Source organism: Saccostrea echinata, unplaced genomic scaffold (genome assembly GCF_033153115.1).
Source record: "Saccostrea echinata isolate AGI-Se365-2 ecotype Australia unplaced genomic scaffold, CSIRO_AGI_Sech_v1 ptg000014l, whole genome shotgun sequence".
NCBI lineage: Eukaryota > Metazoa > Mollusca > Bivalvia > Ostreida > Ostreidae > Saccostrea > Saccostrea echinata.
The window spans coordinates 15,392,544-15,413,776 of record NW_026889763.1 but is presented as its reverse complement, the minus strand read 5'-3'; the positions used below and the strand labels follow the sequence as shown (position 1 = coordinate 15,413,776).

Here is a 21,233-nt window from a genome sequence, read left to right as displayed (position 1 = left end):
AATGAATTCTCCTCGAGGGAATAATTTTTCCGAAAAGTCAAATGTGAAATTGTGTCATTTGAAATCAAGTTTTGTGAATATTGAGTTTTGAGTATTGAAATAATGTACATTATTCATGAAATCAAGTGGATCCTGTGCAGATATTGTGTTCTGGATTAGCTTAGATCTCCGTGTTCTTTCTGTTATTTACATGTAAATTAAAGAGTATTTAATGTATTTGTTTTGTTTCCCTCTTGAACACATTCCAAAGTTTACCTGTAACTCTCCATTCTGTTTGTTTTAAGTGTCCATTCTTTTTGAAAAAACTGTCCATTCTTAAAAAGAATGGACAGTTTTCCAAAAAGAATGGACACTTACAGGTAACTTAATGGATTCTTTGAGGAGTTAGCTCAACATTAAGCTACAGAATGGACAACACAAACAAAAGGTTTACGTCACAATCATGTTTTAACCCCATTTAAACGACGTTTCCTACCTCCAACGCAAAAGAGTTCCATTGCGTTAAGTAATCGCGATAGCAAGTATTCTTGCTTTTGTTTGAAATAGGTTAAATTGCCCCTTTGACATGAGGTTATATAAAACTAAATTAGTTGTACTTTAAATTATAAGATTTGCATAGAACATTCGATAGGTGATGATTAAATAAATAGACTTGGCAGTTATTGGTAATTAAAACAGTTTATCTATTCGAGTGTTCTTGCAAGTATTCCCATGACCAGTGTTTATCATTTTTCAGGGAAACGCGGGCAGGTTAAGTCAGTATTGGATAGTTTAACATTTAAATCTAGTTCACTTCAATCAGGCAAGCAACCACTAAAGCACATTTGCCATCAAGATGCAACAGGGGAGGTCATTTTAGCTTTGAAGCGCTGGCTATCAAATGCATATAATTGTTTATGCATCCATTAATTAGTTGTTATATGATTACAATGTTGTTCACATATTTTTACTTTCTTTCATTCCAGTGTTGTTATTTACTATGAATAGTTGGTTAATAAATTGTGAAGAGGGGTTTTTAATTTATACAACTGGGAAATAAGGGGGGGGGGGGGGGTTAAGGACACACATACCGGTATAGTTAAAAGTATTCTGGTATTCCTAAAAGTTAAGAGGTGACGTAAACATCTTTTTTTTCAATTTGGGTCTGATTTAGTCCGAACCTTTTAGTACAACTATAGCCATCACATTCAACATGTTCAAAGACAGTTTAAATTTTTATAAAAGCCATAAAAAAGCGTAACAGGAGTAACAGTCTAGTAGATAAGTTATACGATAAAATAAACCAACGGGACGGGAAATACAGTTCAGATAAGTATCCAATGGGAAGTTTTTTTTTTTTTTTAACTGAAATGTCTATAGCTGCATTTTAACACATTTTTAAAAGCCTTATAACGGAATAGGTGAATGACGATTTAAATTCATATTTTGTTTCTATGCATTGATTAGTAATTTACAAGTAAGTCTCTTGTTTATAAGTTTGTATTGGTGAATGAGAATGCCCTGGTCGACGGTGCCGACTTGCGTTGAGGTGCTGCCGCCGCCACCATGGTTCTTGGCACCCCCGGCCCATTGGTGGCGGTTGCAGTTCCATGATTACTCGTGGTAGACACGAGTAGTCATGGCCCTTGCAAGTGGCGTATTCCATCGCAACTGGAGGAGTGCAACACATGTATTTTCTAACGCTCATTCCATTGTTTATCCTATTGCACATGTGTTGCTAATTGAAATTCAGGATTTGAATTTGTGCATTGGCTTGTAATTGACAAGCAATTGACTTGATTGATAATGAATTGATTGATTGATCGATTGAATTTGATTGATAATTGAATTGGTGACGTTCATGCACTTGTGACCTACCCAGTGCATGATCTGCCCGATTTGGGTCGTCACATTTGTTGTTAGTACTCGTATTGATTGTTGATTATGGGGGCAGCCCTGTGGTAGACCCAACAAATTGATCACCGCGGCCAGAAGTGCCAAATTAAACAAGCAAAATAACACCTCTGTTTGTTTGACTTTGAGGGAATCTGAAATAAAACATTTCTGACTGTACAGTAAATGTAATTATCACTTCCGTATATTTTTTTCACAGTAATCTTTATTCAAATAGATATTACACACCAAGACGTAAGATTTTATCTAGCGGTAAATAAAACATTTATTTATTATATAAAAAGGTTGGAACATCAATAACTGTTCTCTGTAATATAAAATATGCTCGAACTGTCTCAGACCATTTCACTTTTTGTATTTCACTTTTATCATTCAGAAGTATCACGTTATGTGTGTGGTAGAGGAATTTACGCTTTTGTGAAAATCGTTTGTGCAGAAAAATATGTTCTTTACATTTTCAAATCAAGCATATCGCTATAAATTCTACTGAACAACTTGCCAAATCCTTCGTGTAAAATTCTTCCGGAAGTAGAAATTTCGTGTTTCTATTTAGAAATCTTTGATCATAGATTTTTCGGCAATATTAGAAGAAATCACACTCATAGAAAACTGGTTAGACAATCATGAATATATAATTTTGTAGATTGAAAAAAGAGATGTGTTCATTCTTTCCGACATCCGACACCTATCGCTTTTTCGACGATTAATTTTTTTCTTTTTTATTCAAAAATAGTAGGTAGTACTGTTTTGTTGAAGTGTCATATGTAAACCTATGAACGTCAAGTTGAATAATTCAACTCAACTTCTGTAAATAGATTTTGCACATCATCATAAACAACAATTAATATGCCAGGCTGTTCTATAAACTGACATGTAATCACACTTATATGATGCATCGTAAAGTTTATTCTTCATCTTTCATCAAGCTTAAGCTGAGTTTAACAGACGAACTCGATTTCATCCGCTCGACCGCCGGCAACTACAAAGGGATATATATATCACGGAATATAAACATTCTGATGATAAGTCGAATAAATCTCTAGACCTAAATCTGACACAAACTGGTTAACCCTGCTGCCTTAGCTAACACTTCTACACACAACAATATCCACCAACTCATCTACAAACAAACAATATCCACCAACACATCTGCACACAGACAATATCCACCAACACATCTGCACACAGACAATATCCACCAACACATCTACACACAGACAAGATCCCCCAACACATCTGCACACAGACAATATCCCCCAACACATCTACACATAGACAATATCCCCCAACACATCTACACACAGACAATATCCCCCAACACATCCGCACACAGACAATATCCACCAATTTTTTAACAAATCAACACACAAAAAATATCCCCCAACTCATCTATACACAGACAATATAGCATTACACCAACTCATCTACACACAGACAATATATACACCACCAAATCAACACAAGACAATATCCACTTGGATAACTGTCGCCTGCTCGTCTTACATACTTCTTTTCGCATTTAATAAATGTTGTGATCTTTGTTGCATGAAATTTCTTATTTTAACAATTTTTCTAAAAAATCGTTAAATATAATTCCTTTTTCGTTATCTTTGATCAGCAAATTAGTAAACGACTTGTCAGAGTGAAAAGTTTAGACTGACGAAATTAAAAGAAAATATTTGGAGAAGATTGTGATGCAATTTGGAAGAAAACGCTGATGAAAGTGGATTGGAGAACGTCTAAACAACTCCGCCCCGTCTGACGTAGAAGATGTACTTTTTAAAGTCTAGATTAGACAGCTTACAGCCCGATTAAGTTTAGCTCCCTTCATTCATTAATGTTTTGATATATAATATGTCAGGTACTTGATTCTGTTCCGTTAGATTTTGACAAAACCCTTGTTTCTCCTCACCGGATAAGAGCCCTGATACTAGATCGCTTTACTAAATCCTAAATTTCATTAAATATATACGCATCCTCTTGTGTTTTACAAGTTGTTTTATGAAATAATTTTGAAAGTGAAGTGGTTTGATTAAGAGCGTAAATAATGACGCCTCCCCTTTATCGCCTGGTCATCATTTATGACGTCATACAACCAAATTGAATGAGAATATATCTTTCACTTTTCAAAAATTTAAGAAAAAATGTTTTCTTCAAAACGGGGCCAACTGACCCCACCCTGCTCTTGTTTTTTTTTCCCAATAGGATACACAATCGAGCAAGACCCCCATAAAAAGTCGATTCTATATATTTACAAAGGGAAAGTCATATATAAATACAAGGAATACCAGAAGACTTTTAAAAATGTTGTAGGTGTACATGAAAAGACTAAAATATGTTTTCAAGAGCTACAAATCTTTTAAGTCAGTTCACGTACTATGATAACAAAAATAAAGCACTTGTACATCTATTCAACACGAAAGTTTTCTCTGCAAAACAGATCTTTGATGAATACATTGTATATGCAAAATTCCAAATTATTGTCCGTTTACTTTTATTTGTGGTAGGTTTTTGCGCAAAGGTGGTTTATGCAAATAGGTCAAAGATGAAACACATTCCTTGTTTGCCAAGAGCATCTGATATCTTAAATGAAAAATATTTTTTGTTTGCAGAGCAGCGCTGTCTGGCAAATATCCTTGATCCAATACTAAAACATCAATTAATCTGCATATGTATTTGTAAATAAATTAAGTGACGCAGGTAATAGGAATAATTCCAGACATCCTCTATCTGCAAATCTTTGTCATGTGGCCTTTGTATACTGTATAGATTTATGTTGGACAGGGCCATAGGCTATTACAAGTCACTTTTATAAAACAGACATGAATTAATTTGTTACTGTTAATTGAATTATATCACTGTATAATTGATCAGGTTTTTAGGACACCAATTAACATATTTCAAAGATTTGCAGAATATCCTAATATACATGTATATATCAAAGAATGTTTTAGCAGGCAAGTTGTACATGGTTCGAGTTGAATTATTAGTACGTGTACATACTTAGATTATGTACATATGTTCAGTTTGTATGATTAATTCAAACTTAGTTCAAGTTCACGTGGTAGATTATACAAAGATATTTCAATTTCTAGTTCCTTCATTACCAGATTTTTCTCATCGTGTTTAGTTCAAGCTTACCTGCAATGGAATTATCTTTTAGTTCAAGTTTATTTTGTGCAAAATCCTGTTTAAGTACCTTTAGTTAAGCCATAATGTTCAAATTTCAATTACGTGGTATTTTAATTGTCTTCCAATTGTTTTATAGTTCATATTTACAAGGTATTTCGATTGTCTAATGATTTCTTTTTACACTTCAAATTTACAATGTATTTCAATTGTCTAATGCTTGACTTATTGCTCAAATTTAAATGGTATTTCGATTGTCTAATGACTGTTTTATAGTTCAAATTTACTAGGTATTCCGATTGTTTAATGACTGTTTTACAGTTCAAATTTACAAGGTATGCCGATTGTCTAATGACTGCTTTACAGTTCAAATTTACAAGGTATGCCGATTGTCTAATGACTGTTTTACAGTTCAAATTTACAAGGTATTTCGATTGTTTAATGACTATTTTACAGTTTAAATTTACATAGCATTAAAATTTTCTATTCATTGTTTAATAATTCATTATATGGATAATCGCTTTATAGTTAAATGTTAAACATGACGTTAGATTGTTTAACAATTGTTTTATAATGCAAATTCACTTGCTATTTCGACTGTTTCATAGTTGTTTTATAGTTCATGTTTACATGGAAATGAGATTGTCTAATCTAAGTTTTACAGTATAAAATGATGGTATTTGGAATTGTCTCCTAAATTATATTGTATTTCGATTGCTTATTGATGCTTACAGTTTAATTTAAGTGACAGATCGAGGGGTGTAATACTTGATTGGTCATTCAATCGGAATTTTCTAATTGCTTTAAAGTTCAAGTTTATATTATTGCCATTCGTTTGTTATATGCTTGTTTCATTCAACAAGCAATTTTCAATTTTACATAGCAGTGATGTGATGGGATTGTTCAGTCTTACATGGTAGTGGTAGTATTATTCAGTCCTACATGGTAGTGGTGGTATTGTTAAGTCTTACATGGTAGTGGTGGTATTGTTCAGTCTTACATGGTAGTGGTGGTATTCTTCAGTCCTACATGGTAGTGATGGGATTGTTCAGTTTTATATGGTAGTGTTGGTATTGTTCAGTCCTACATGGTTGTGGTGGTTTTGTTCAGTTTTACATGGAAGTGGTGGTATTGTTAAGTCTTACATGGTAGTGGTGGTATTGTTAAGTCTTATATGGTTGTGGTGGTATTGTTAAGTCCTACATGGTAGTGGTGGTATTGTTCAGTCCTACAAGGTAGTGGTGGTATTGTTCAGTTTTATATGGTAGTGGTGGGATTGTTCAGTTTTACATGGTAGTGGTGGTATTGTTCAGTCCTACATGGTTGTGGTGGTATTGTTCAGTTTTACATGGTAGTGGTGGTATTGTTCAGTTTTACATGGTAGTGGTGGTATTGTTCAGTTTTACATGGTTGTGGTGGCTTTGTTCAGTTTTACATTATAGTGATGGTATTGTTCAGTTTCACATGATAGTGCAGAAATAGTTCTGTTTTACAAGGAAGCAGGATTCTCTAATTATTATTTTGAAGTTCAAATATAGGATCGTGCGAATAGAAGTAAGACAATTTAATGCCTGGGTACTTCTTGCAATGTGGACCATTATTAATTGACCTAATTGAAGAGTTTGATACATTTAGACCAGAAATGGGAAAAATCTTACTTAACTTATCTCATTAACCTAAAAGATTTAAATTATTCAGATACAGCGTGACGAATGTAAGGCATTTTCTATAAATAGAAATGGAATCGTGGACGGCTGTAGTATTACCAGAGAACTAAGTATTAAGTTCAGTTAATTTTATTCAGGTTGATCGACAAAATCAATGTAATGTTTCGTCAACATGGAAATCTCATTGGATCCTTTAATTAAAAGTCAGCGGTCGAAGGAACACAGTCCTATAACAGCCAATGATCTGAGCATATATTGGATAACCAAATATGATGCAAGATATCACTGGACTAAAGTAAAATTCTAGCTTTGTATCTAATATCAAACTATTGCGATCAATAGAACTACTTGTCAACTTCCTAATAAATAATCTTAAGGACAAAAGAAAGATTTATCATGGCTCGCAACTGGCAACTGGAATCATTCTGAAATCCAATACCATTCGCCTGAAGACGATGGAATACGATTTTTAAACCTTTAATGCTAGATCCATCGTTGAATCCACCTTAAAGAATTCAAAACGTCCATAATGAGCACGAATGAATTCTGGGAGTGTTTGAAATGAAAACTTGTATTAAAAAAAAATCTGTGTCCATAACGACTGCCAAAGTACCTCCCTGAGACCAATAAACATGGTGTTAGAGTCGATAGATCGCATTAAAAGCAGCCCTCAACAAGCGATCGCATGATAATCGATATAACCAGCACATTTAATAGGGCTTTCAGTATGTATCTGTCTCAAGTAACCCTTAAATTCTGAGGGAAATGGACAGCTAATTCTCCACTGTGGCATGTATATTCTACAAGAAAGTCTCATTTTCAGACGAGAAATATGATTAAATTGCCATTCTTTAGGTTGCTGTAGTGGTATTTGTTTCTGAGAGTGATTGACATATATTTTGAGTGATCAGCTTTCATGCTTACATTAAAGACCACGAAATCAACCAATATAAAAAATAAACAAAATCCTATATACATGTAAGTAGCTACAATAATCGCATTAAGCAGTCATGATCATATTTTTACGTATTTAACGTGTTTGGACCTTTCATTTAATGGCATGGCAGAGTTTTGAGTCGGAAGTGAACCTAACACTCAATGCCCTTCTATTTCAATCAGATTCTCTTATAGTTCGGAGTAACAATCAACATTATCCTCGTTAAACCAATTAACATCACCCGCTTTAATCCTAGGTGCGGAAATGACTAACGTGTTGCTAATTTTAGAAATCCTTTCAGCATATGAAGTGTGTACAAGTATGCTTCGTTCAGACTGGGAATGCTTTTTATCTGCTGAGGCATACGGTTCTTGTTTAGCACAGTTAGATTTCTGAAATCTTTTATACATGTTGCCACTATTCATAATCGCATATATTTCTAATATCAAAGAAGATTTCTAATGTTTGTGGGAGGAGGAGAATACGCAATTACGGAGGGTGACAAAATTAATTTCCCATATGTTAATTAAAATTATATACTGTATTCACCGATAGAGCTTAAACAGAAAACTCAGGCTTATAAATACGATAATCTTATCAATAAGAAGTACATTTATTAGTTTTTTCATACTAATCAATTCATGTACACAAGAATGGATCTTAGATTCGTGTGATATTGGGTGACGGATGTACCTGACTTTGACTGGTCTGTTACATATACTAGCTTCTGATTATCACAGACATTATTCCAGAGATACGTTGCCCGATACTGGTCAGAGGTGGATGAAAGAAATGTTTACATTGTCGAAACGATTTCTCCCCAAAGCGATATCTCAGATTAACAATTCCGATTTTGGTTCGCTATTCCTTAATTCCGCCAGGTGTTTTACAAGCTTACTCTCTATTTCCGTTGACTGAATCAGATATATTTGATCGAATATCTTGAATATTATCAATGAACAACTGATAGTAACTTCTCTCTAACTTTAAAATTAAAAACAAAATTATGTGGATCGACTTCCGGTTTCTATTCAATACCACCCGTGTTGATTAAACACCGATTAATGCTAGATAGTAAAACTTCATCGATAATCTGAATTTTTATTAAACTGTAAGATATAGTTGCGTCATAAAGAATTGTTAAATAGTGACGCAAAGTGTACATATCAAAGTAAGCGATGGCACTGGAAAAACATCAGGTAAATTTCACAGGGCTTGTCAGTACGCGCAGTGATATTACCAGGAAGTAGCTACACCAATTGCAAAATCTTACAGAGGGATCCATTCCTGAATTACATATAGTACTATACAATGTTCATTGAAAAATATCGTATACATAACAGGAACAAATATGGCAAGGTATTCGACCAAATCTTTACTGTGCTCAGTTAAGGGAGCCGACTGGGGTTTTATTGTGTGAAAACTACTATAGAGAAACTCTTTAATTTTAAACCATATGTACCTTACATTGACTTCAGTATACATGCCAAGTTTAGTGAAAATCTACCGTCTGGTTATTATTTAGGGACCATCTCAAAATACAGCTACATTTACTATAGGATTATATAGAAAAGTACCATTTTTTCGCACTTCGGAGCAAATTATACAAATGCTACTATAGACTTTTTGCTCAAATTATATTATTTGATGGGTAATACTATATTGTACATTTTATGCAAGAACGACAAAATTCTACTGTCTGGTTTCCAGAGGGGGACATCTCAAAATGTCCAAAATTCATGATAACGTGTTTTATTTTATGACATAATTAATGACCCCGCTTAAATAACTTTGGCTTTTCATAACGTCAAAAACACACAATTAATGATTAACATTCTCTCTCAGAGAAATTGTATATATAATAATTAACGAACAATAATCATGAAAGTAATATAATTGGTGAAAAAAATTGTCAATCGAAGAATGACCTATATATTTTCGTGAAAAAGCTAGCGTAGGAATATGAATACTTCTTATTTAAAATTCTGTGGGAAAAGTGATTTTCTTAAAATCACTTTACGTTAATTTTGTTTTCTTCCAAGTATTACATACACATCGATATTCTAAAAATTTGTTGTAATCTTGTTTCTGATGATCATGAATGGAACTATATTTTTCCGAGCAATTGTGTGAAGAGTACCTGACTAGTAATATTTCTTGAATAGATAGTATGCACTGATCGAATATATTAAAAATACATGGGAGCCATATTTATCATGCGAAAAGTTTGTCTGATTAATTACTCATGGACCAAACTATATGTCTTGTTGGTCAGAAAAGCAATAAATATAAATCACCCAAGGACGATGACAAGTATTTACAAAACCACTGAAAATAAAAGAAAAATAAAAACTTGCTATATATGTCCTAAGGATTTTTTTTTAAAATTTAGAGCGAACAATTTTAGACTCCCTATAAAAAATAGCACACGTACACTGTAGATGTAAAAGTAGAAGAGAAAAATCCAAATAAATATATAGTGAAAGCCACGTATATATATCGATTGTTTTCACTGAAATGCCAAATGCTATAGAATTCAATACTTTACTTTTCAAAGCATATCATGCATTAATCAATAGGTAAAATAAGTATTGATTGTTAAATGAATTATATATAGTAGTAATTAATTGGAATTTTAATAATTTTCTGATATTCACACAAAATATAAATTTCACCGTGCTCCACTTAAAATCTTATTTCTCAGTTTCACAGAGCTTCGGATTTATTCCATATCTAAGGGTTTGCAACATTCAAATTTAAAAAGAAAGAAAAAAAATGTAAATACGTTTATATACGGTTAGTATTTAAATTGTAGTGATAGATGTTTTCTTTTTTCTTTCCTTTTTTCACTTCTTTTGTTTCATTATGACTTTTAATCTCTCAATTTATGTTTCTTTATGAGAAAAAAAACCTCAACCTCTCTCTCTCTCTCTCTCTCTACCCAATTGAAGCGCTTGTCCACAAAGTGCGAAGGTTTTAACAAAAATCTTTCCAAACAAATAGTAATCAATCACTTTCCGGGCATTAATTTTTTTTAAAGCAAGCCCGTCTATCAACAGTAAATCATCCTATAGGTGTCGCTCCGAAGCCTCAAATAACAATGGTGGGTTTTCATTTCGAGTATAGAATAAAAATTACCGGATAAATTATTTATAGCAAATGATGATAAAAATTAGAATCGATTCTAGAATCACATATAGGATACATCTCTGTTTGACAAATTGCTATAAAAAAAATATTTTAAATATCGAATAAAACGATCAATTTTGCCACACCGGGTTGGTCGATTTTGATCAAAATCCAGAAATATAGAACTGCATGATCTAAAAAGGAACATTGCCTTATACATGTATTAGTATTCGAGAGAGAGAGAGAATCAGTCTGTTTTCCATCTCTCTACAAGCAATGGTCTCACTAAAGTTTTAGAATAGTTTACAAAATGTCAAATATAAGTCTCCATTTTAATTATCATGAAAATCATCTTGGCTGGTTTATTCTTGATTGAACATTGCTATAATTTTTTTCCATCTATTCTTTAAGTCTGCGAGACTAGGTGCTAATTAGATGAGTTAGAAAACGCGACTATTTTTAATAAGTAAATCTCTATACAATTTTTTATATTTTATGACATTTTATCAGATTTATCATTATACACAATTGTTAATAATCAAAAGGCAATATATTCTTTTGTTGGAACTGTGCAATCTTTTCCCATGCAGACCTTTTGCTCTTATCGCATTAATTTTCACCTACTGTTAAAATCGTTCTCCAATTTGACTGTAGTGGTTTGTCGTGACAAATGACTTCGATACTCCTGCATAGGAGGCATGCTGAAGTTATCCACATAAATGACTGAGAATTATTTAACCTATAACAAGTAGTGACGACTGAGAATTATTTAACCTATAACAAGTAGTGACTGAGAATTATTTAACCTATAACAAGTAGTGACGTCTCTCTCCCTCCTCTCAAAACCTAGCATGCACATTAAGCCTTGACCGAAGATTTCTTTTTCTCAAAGCAGAAAAGTCCTCATCAACATCTTATTTACCTGTTTCTTTTCATTACCTGAAATCCATGTGTGTGGGGAACTTTTCATATCTTAAAGAAATTATTATTTGACAAGAAAATTTGACTTACCTTATAGAAAAGAACACTTCATACAAAGGCTCTGGCCCAATGTACATGTACAATTAACAGATTAATTGCACGACTTTTTTTCTCAACTTGCTTTGCATGAATTGTCTTAAGTCAATAAAAACCTAACCTTTTCTAAAACCAATGTTAATTAAGAATGAAATTTTCTGCTCACGTGGTTTGGATTCAAATTAATTTTATTTTCTTGTTTTCTCCATCTAATATGTAAAGAATCGCAAAAAGGAAAAATTCAGTGAGATATATACGTAGAAGTCCATAAATGTCCATAATTGATTATATACCGGTAATTAAACAACAAATATTATTTAGAATTCGAAATGACCATCATATTTACTATAATTTCAAAACTCTTTTAGAAACACAGGCCAGTTTCCTTTTATGACCGTTTAAACATGTGATAGCTGGATAGTAATGGTTTTGGCAGGTGCTTGTTTACTAATTAATTATCGAAACAAACAACTGCGTCGGTGCCTCATTGCATTATCTACGTAAGATCCCCATTCAGGTCCATTCATCCGACTTAAAATCATCTCGCCTTTTCATCACGATAATCATTCGCCCCCCTATTAGTCCTGTCGACTTTTCATTTCAGATATCTCTAGTTGCTCCACATTATGTATACATGCCCATTGATCACATTGATAACGCGTAAAAAGGAATTCTAATTACACACAGCATCAACACTGCATATCAACAGAGACAGCAGGTCATATTTCTCTGCATACCGGTATTTTTAAAAACATATCCCATTTCAATCGATATAAAATCGCTATCTTTGATATGCTCTCTCTCCTAATAAATTATGCATGTACTATAAAGAACTTTCAATTAAATCAAATTTCAAGGAATGTAGTTATCAGAAATCAATATACATGTACATTGTTAAAAAGATGATTATGTAAAATAAAAAATAAATTTGGATGTTGAAATTTTACGAAAATGATTTCAAAACCTTCTAAATGCAAATAATAGTGGAATAGTTGGACGTCTTTTATTACAGACCCCCCCCCCCACTCGATTCACTCCTCCCTATTTCAGTAGAGCTAGTCTCAGCACAGGTATCTGATTTTTTTGGTCAGTAGGTAGATATAAGGCTTTATTTGCTACTTACTAATAAAAATTCAGGTACCTGAGTTCCTCTACAGCGAATCTTACATTTGCTTGACAGTTTATGTATATGTTTGCATTCGTATACCCTGCTACTGAAATGTTCCAACAAGACGGTATTTTCATTGCTACTTTTTTCCTTCCACCTACCCCTCTTTTTATTTAAACTTGTCTTCATCCACCGTGTTCTAAATCTCTATCTCTCTGCTTGTCAATGCTTTGTCTTTATATTAGTGGCACAAACCGTGTCGGATGCTCCATAAACCTCCTAACCAATGCTGAATATTTAATAGAAGCAGAATACACGGAGAAAATGATCACCAATTAAAAAGAAGATTCCCCTCAACCGTAAAGACCTTGTAGTCGCTAATCATTCTAAATAGCACACATGAAGCTTCATTCTCATTTATTAAAAAAAAAATTAAGACACATGCACAGACAGGAACTTTAGAAGACAAAAAATTTAGTCTGATTTTTTTTTCACGAAATCCACGTAAATATATTTTTCTGTCGTGAAAACAAAACTTATTGACAGCTTAGAATCTCGACCTAACCCCCGACTGAGGAAGGAGAATCGATCGAGATCAATATATGTTAATTTTACACTTGAAGCCCCCAGATTTGTACAGCCCTCTAGTACAATCACAGTCCCCCCACAGAAAATATTCCATCAGTTGTCCAGATAGATCCGGAAACGGGGGGTCGAAAATACTGGGGTGATAAAACTTGTCAGAGAAATCATAATATCATCTCCAAATGGATACAGCGGCCTGCGTTCTCTCGACTCCTCGAGAAATTTAAACCGGTCGTGAGGAAGCTTTATCTCTAGATATCATAGCGGCAGTAAAATAAATCTTACCTACCTGTCGGGGTGAAATCTTTCCTCAGAATTAAGTAAATCCATAATTGCTGCTTTTTCAAACACTACAAGTTCTGGTGAACCGGCTGGAAAGAGAGAAATATAGAGTGATTATAGATCCGTGTTTCAGCAGCCGAACCGGTGCCGACTCTCTGTAGAATATTGATTGCGGGCGATTCCATTAAGCTAGCGGAGATGGCAGCAGTGCGTCCGCGTTCACACACAGAGCTCTGAATTCTCAATAGAGGAAAGTATTGATATCGGTAACATACAATTTTACTTTTATAGCATTTTCAATAATTTTTCGACTGCTTAGCTATCGGTCTTTTATTAACGATCCACAAAAACAATATTTACTCTTGGTCGTGAGTGATTGTCTTTATCGATCACAGTTTGAGGATTGTTGGACACCTTAGAACATGGTATACATATTATTTGACAGGAAAAAAAGTCTGTATGAAACTTTGTGAATGATGGTGGCTTTCTCTTTGAAGATAACAAAGACATCATTTCTGGCTCATAAAACGTTTTATATATATATCGGTTTATATAATGGTATCGGATTTTTCAGCCGTCTTTATCGCTGAACCAGATGTTGAGGGTCTTTCAAGCATTTTAAACCGAATCGATCCATCGATCCCAGCCACCCACCTCACAATAAGTACTTGTGAGAATTTGGTATCTAAAGACTTCGTAATTAAGTTGTCCATGACTGTTAACCTGGCTGATCGACCGTCCTCAGATCGCCGTTGTTCGCGGCAGCAATAAACTTCCCGAGAATTGTGGCTACGACAGACCCACTGGTGTCCAGGGTTCGCGATCAAAAACAAATTTCTTCAATTTCCAAAGTGTCGTTCTGTTGCATGTAGAATTAGATCCTTTGAATACCTTTCTTTTTCTTTTGTTTTAGATCTATTTCTTACGTATATATTTGAGTTTTTTTTCTTTAAAATTTTGCATAATAAAAATTGGATAAAATAATGAAAAAATATTGTGTTCCCAGCAGAATAATCAGTGTTATGATAAAGCATAACCAAAATTAGAATATCAGAAACATCAAAGGTCTGGACCAAAAATTTAACATGTACCACAGACAAGTGGCCCGTGTCGGAGATATCGGAGAATGGAGGGCGTTCTCTTCTCAGCGTGATAATTGTTTCATTATAAACCATCACGGGAGTGATCTAGTCAACAGGAAAAACTCAGTCATACTCTGATAGCAATGCTTCACGTAAACACAAACAGAAAATGGTTACTCATTTTTTCGTCTTTAAGTTTTAAATATAACAATTTTACTGGTAGTTAAGACTTTTGGATTTTCTGACAACAATTAGATGACGTAGTCCGGAAAAGTTTGGTGTGAGTATAAGCATGCCATCTGCTACTGAAATATAGTCACTGTGTAACAGTTCAATGTGATATCAGCGTCTACTGAAATATACAGTCTATGTCATTGCTTGATGATTCAAAATGTGACCTACAAAATGTTTAAAACACCACATACACCATTCAGTGTAGAATCTTGTCATAATTCAGAAAATTTGTGTCCCCTCTTAAATAGAATAAATGGACGAAAAACTTAATAAAATCTGACCTTGACCTTTTTACCTTAAAGTCAATTTTGTTCATGTTTTTTATACTTATTATCGGCCACAGGAGCAGCCGATCTCTGTGGTTGTGTTAGAAGGTGCACATGGGGAAATGAGACGTTATTTTTTTTATTGGTTCGATTGAAAAATTCATTATTGAGAACATGCATAAAGATTATGAATAAGATTTTTAAATTCGCTTAATACTAAGTCGAAATGGTAATAAATACGTTTCACTTTGTTTTTCATTTCTCATCAGAAATTTATTAATCTATGATTGTATAAAAAATTGTAACATGGGTGTATGTAAGATATGAACACAAAACGTAATTAGTTTCCAGATATTAATTACAGTACCAAAGTGGGGTTTATTCTTTTTTGAATACACTACAGTTGCAAACAACACAGTAATACTTTTTTCTTCATTTTTTCGGCATTTATTGTGATACCTATCTATCAAAACGATGTCATCGCCATTGTCACGTGACAAAGATCCGGTGTATCAGCACGTGAAAAGTGTTTACGTCTTTTTTGTCAGAAATTATTGCGACATTCAAGTTATAAATTTTAAAAATATGTTCTTTTTTCCTTCTTCATCTTGTAACAAATTATTTTATGATGATACAATCATATCCCTTATGTCCGATTTCCATATCCATGACTTGATATTAGTTTAAAGTAATAGTTAACAATTCACTGAAAATAAAAGTATTTGAAAATGCACAGAAATTTAATCTAGGTTTACATTTTCACAAGAAAATGCATCATATACCTTTCTACTTCAAACTATTGAAATACTTTAAAATGCTACTAATCATTCTTGTGGTCAGTTTCACGCTTTGCATCACTTTCACTTGTAGACAGTATTGAAGTGAATCTGGAAATCATTTCATACTACCACAGGCACTTGTTTCGTATATGGGGCACCCACTACTTACAAGTATTTTTACCACAAGGTATCTAACTCAATTTCAGGTACAGTACTTTTTTAATATATCAATCATTAACCTACTGTAAAATGACATCGCTTCATGTTCGCTTCGAGAGACTTTTTTCTTGCTAAATAAATCGTTTCAGACGTCTCTGTTCGAGCCTCTTTATTGTAAACCACTCATTTATTCCTCGAAAATTACCTCGATATATATGAAGACTTTAGATGGGATACAGAACTTCCGGTTGGGGTTATAAATGTAGGATAAAACCAAAGACTTCCGAGTATTCCATTCCGAGGTCTCTGGTTTCATCCTTCACATTTTATTGTGTAAATATTTTCAAAACTATATATATATATATATATATATATATATATATATATATATATATATACGAGGGTTGTCCAAAAAGTTCGTGGACAAATGCTTAATTTTCTTTATTAAGTCCGCAATGGCAAACATGTACGATAATATCTTTATATAGACCATGATTGAGTAAATGTACAAAAAATTAAAACAATGCACATTATTTACTGAACACTATAGGTGTAAATACTTTGTATATGCAAGTCGCACGGGCCAGTCTGACGTAACGCTTTTTTTCATGATAACGTCAGAAATATGAATTTTGAATTTTTATCTCATGTTCATAGACGCACGCTATTTTTCTTTATTATGCCATATTGCCAAATTTGTGCAATGATATTTATGTATAGATTATGATTAATTTAAATTTTAAAATTCAAAACAATACACAATAATTTACGAGCGTCATTAATATTAACACTTCGTAAACACAAGATGCACATCCCAGTCCGACGGCGCTATATTTATAACAACGTCATGAATAGGAATATATCCTATTTTCATCAAATAACAGTAGTTTTCCACTTCTTGTAGTGTCTCCGAAATTTTACATACCGTTGAAAAATCGTATACACCAATTACAAATCACTAGACTAAATATTTTCCAATAAATTTAAGTTGTTTGAAAAAATATTTCTTTTTGACGACGTTTCAACCATATTAACCATAATTGTATGATTGGACGCTGTCCCGTTCAGATGGCCTACGTCGCTTTTTCTGTCAATTTTTGAAACATACTTCTTGTGGTTTTCACTTAATATTTTCATTGTCTATTGAGTAAGCGATACTAATTTAAAAGGTATCAGAAAATAGCGATAACAGCTTTATTTGTGATATATTAAATTTTTATTCAGCTTTGACTCGTTTTAAAAAGAAAATAATCGTTTCAATCAGATCACTTTATTTAAAAGTTCATGGCATTTTAACCCTGGTCCGTGCGCACTATCGGCGACCTGTAATTACCGAGATTTTTACAAAAATATTAAGTTCAAACAATAAAAACCAAACTATTTCGACTTGGATTTTCATGACTAATATTTTGATATACAATAAGCATATCTTGAACCATTCATTTTGACAAAAACGCCATTGTCCACGAACTTTTTGGACAACCCTCGTATATATCCTTACTCTTAGGGTTGAAATCGATCTTTTAAATTATAAATATAATGTTGCAACGGTGAACTGTAAGCGACATGAAAATTTGTTATTTGGTGATGTTTTTGTAGAATGGCTGTGTGGTGAAGAGTTGTGTTATCACAGATTAGAAATGAATAAACACAACAAAACATGAGCAACATGCTTATCACTATGTGACATGAAGTATGAAATACGGAGATAACGAAAGTTAGCGAAAGTCAAGCTCAAAGTCCATTTAGACAATACAAATTTGGAGCAGAGCAAACATGGAACTGCAAAAACATCAGAGATGTGATTATGTGCTATGAAAGAGTGAGCATCCCCTGCCGACCGGTCACACCAGCAGTATGCTCCTTGTCCTGATCGGGAAAAACAGAAAAATCCGTAGACAATTCAGTGTGTAAATAATGGCCTATCAATTAGTATGAATAACTTCAGTCAGCATTTGACTTAATGACAGGTGTATTTGCTGACAAGGTCATTGTATCGACCATAAAACTTACAAAATGATGACTTCAAACGAAACTGCTGATATTCTTGTTTCATCAACTTGTTTGTCAATCGCTTGCCTCGTTTTAGAAATTGTTCATACGTAGAGGACCCTCTTGCGTATCGAATCAACTGGGAGACAAAAACTCCATATTCAGGTGTTCAGGGTATATTGCTACATAAGAAAGGGAAGTATAAGATACCAAGTTAACAACATATGTTATATAATTATAATGTATAATGTAGAACAAAAATTCAATGCAATTTATCAGGGTCTTTCCGAAGTATTTTCAGATGAAAAGATCAGAGATATTGATTAATCATACTTTGATTCAAACATTTTCAGTTAGCAAATCATTTGTTTCCAAGTGAAGGGAATTGAAAAAAATTTTATTAACATTTCGAAATTAAGACATAATTTACTTTTTTTATATATGACTTTAAAAAAATATTCTCGCAAGTGGACTCAACAAAGAGGGGAAACCACTCTGGCCTAACAGTGACATTTTTGTAATTTAGGAAAATATGCTAGGCTGGCATCATCCCCGTTGCAGTAGTGTCTGGTTGCCTCTTCCTTGTCGTAAAGAATATTGAAAGCATTTCTTGATGGTTTTTGATCGTATGGTTTCTCAATATTTTGATTCTGGTTGACTGACCGCGAGACTGACGACTTGCCGCCATGACAGAGCGATAAATATCAAACCGCCATCTACTCTACTACCGGTGTGACTTACTTAAAAGAGGAAGTCCTAGATGACCCGCAATACAGAGTCTCTGATTCAGTGACATGCAGGGACCTACATATATATATCGGGGCAGAAATCAATACGCACTTCAGACAGATGTGTTCTTCTTCTGTAATATACATCACAGGACCAGGAGTCATCAAGCGTGGCTTTCATCCTCTAGAAATTCAAGGAATCCATTTTCTGGGTTAATGGCCTTCCTGTGACACAGCATTCAAGAAGCTTCCATTATATATCGCTTTATAAAATCGGGTTTTTTGACGATCCTCGCATATTGATTTAGTCGACAGGTTAAAGAAATCAGATTTTGACTTTTTACAGTGTCACAATGATGCACACTTTAAAAAAAAACTAATATGTAATACGTATTATAGGTAATGGAGGAGACTATGAGCTCTTGTTTTTCATTATACTTTCAGTTACACATTTATCTTTAAAGACAAATGATTTTTTTAATGCTTAGCAGTACCATCTGTAGAAAGCTGATCAATTAAGACCGGGTTTTTTTTTTATCTTTTGTCTTTTTTTCTTTTAATGACGGGTTGGGGCTAGGAGAGTGGGAAAAGGTTGTTTGGGGAAAGGTTGTTCATCTGATTAGATATGTTCGATACTAAGGTCCAAACTAAATCCTAGGGCCATGGTTTTCTGTCCAATCTCATACCCGGGGACATGATTTTAAACACACTTCAATATGCACTAGGATGTTAGCATATTAGTATAACTAATCATGGCCCTTCTGTTCATGAGAGAAGAGGTTTTAAAACAAGAGGTCCAAGGGTCTTATCGGTCACCTGAGTATAATACATGTATAACGAATTCGACCTATCAGTTACATTAATTACAGTAATTAATTATCATAAGTAGATTGCAAAGGGAAGTGACTTCTTCAGTAGAGTACAAATTTCCCTACAATATTAATAGAGCCCTACCCAGCACCAGAACACTCGACCCTGTGGTCAAGAATTTCACAAATCTAGTATAAACACCCTTGCACTGACATTACAACTATTAAGATTGTCAAAGAATTTATGCATTTTCACTATACATGTGTAATCCATGGAGCCCCACCCTAACACCAGAGCCCCTGAAACAGGGACCATGAAATTCACAATTTCAGAAGCATCCTTGCTCAACATAACCATGCACTTACTTTGTTTGCTATATATCCAGGGACAGAGAAGAAGATTTTTAAAGAATCTAATAGATGCATATTCACTATATAATCAATACAGCCCCGCCCTAACACCAGAATCCCTGACCCAGGGGTCATAAATTTCACGATTTTGGGATCTTTGCTCATCATAATTATTTACTTACTGTGATTGCTTAATATCCAAGAGCAGAGAAGATTTTCAAAGAATTGGCCCCAATACAGTCCCACCCTAAAACCAGAGCCCCAGACCCAGGGACCATGAAATTCACAATATCAGAAGAAGCATCCTTGTTCATCATGACCTTTTACTTAGTTTATCTGCCAAATACCTAGGAATAGAGACGATTTTCATTATATTATAATACAAGTCCAGAACCCCCGACCCTAGGGTCATGAATTTCACAATATTGGTAAAGGACTTAATGGTTATTACAATCATGCCACCACGTTAGCTGTTTGATCTGCAGGAGTAAAGAAGAAGATTATTTTCAAAAATACATCAAATTTGATGGTTTTAGACTCACCCTTCAGGCCCCCCAGGGAGTGAGGATCATGAAAATTTACACATTTTGTTCAACTTCATCCATAGATGTCATATGCTAAAATTTGCTGATATTGATTCAGCGGTTTCAGAGAAGAAATTGAAAATGTTCAAATATAAACACACGATGTACGAAACAGATAGCAATAAATTCCAAAGTATTCCTTTATTATACGATTGAATAATTCCCAGCTCTCTTATTAATGGCTTAGATCCAACAATCTAGAAAGCATATTAAGTTATGTGAATGTGACCTTCCAGTAAACATAAATATTTATTTTTTTCTACATTGATCTAACTATATCGAAACTTTCAGATTGATTCAATGAGTTATGAAAAGTTATTTCATCTGCATCCGACCTTCCAGCGGATTCGGTGAACGGGCATCGTCAGATACCCACGGGTGATCGTCACTCGTGGGCAAACTCGCCGAAAAATCGTCGCATGTAATTAATATTCGCGGATAATTTGATTGGCTGCTCCAGAGTCGCGATGGCAAATCAACAAATTAAAGTTTACGTTACGTA

The 21,233-nt window shown here is 33.8% G+C and overlaps 1 protein-coding gene across 7 annotated transcripts in view; it reads right to left on the bottom strand.

Annotated features, from left to right (window-relative positions):
- LOC133186816 (potassium voltage-gated channel protein Shaw-like) overlaps positions 1-13,901 on the bottom strand; it is a 33,894-nt gene extending 19,993 nt beyond the window's left edge. For 4 of the 7 annotated variants that reach the window (XM_061322154.1, XM_061322151.1, XM_061322155.1 and 1 more), the window contains exon 1: positions 13,755-13,901. The gene's annotated coding sequence lies outside the window, so the exon portion shown is untranslated. Of the gene's footprint in view, positions 1-13,750 lie in introns of all 7 variants that reach the window. The other 3 variants (XM_061322153.1, XM_061322158.1, XM_061322152.1) reach the window with 2 other exon arrangements.
- Between the last annotated feature and the right edge of the window lie 7,332 nt (positions 13,902-21,233).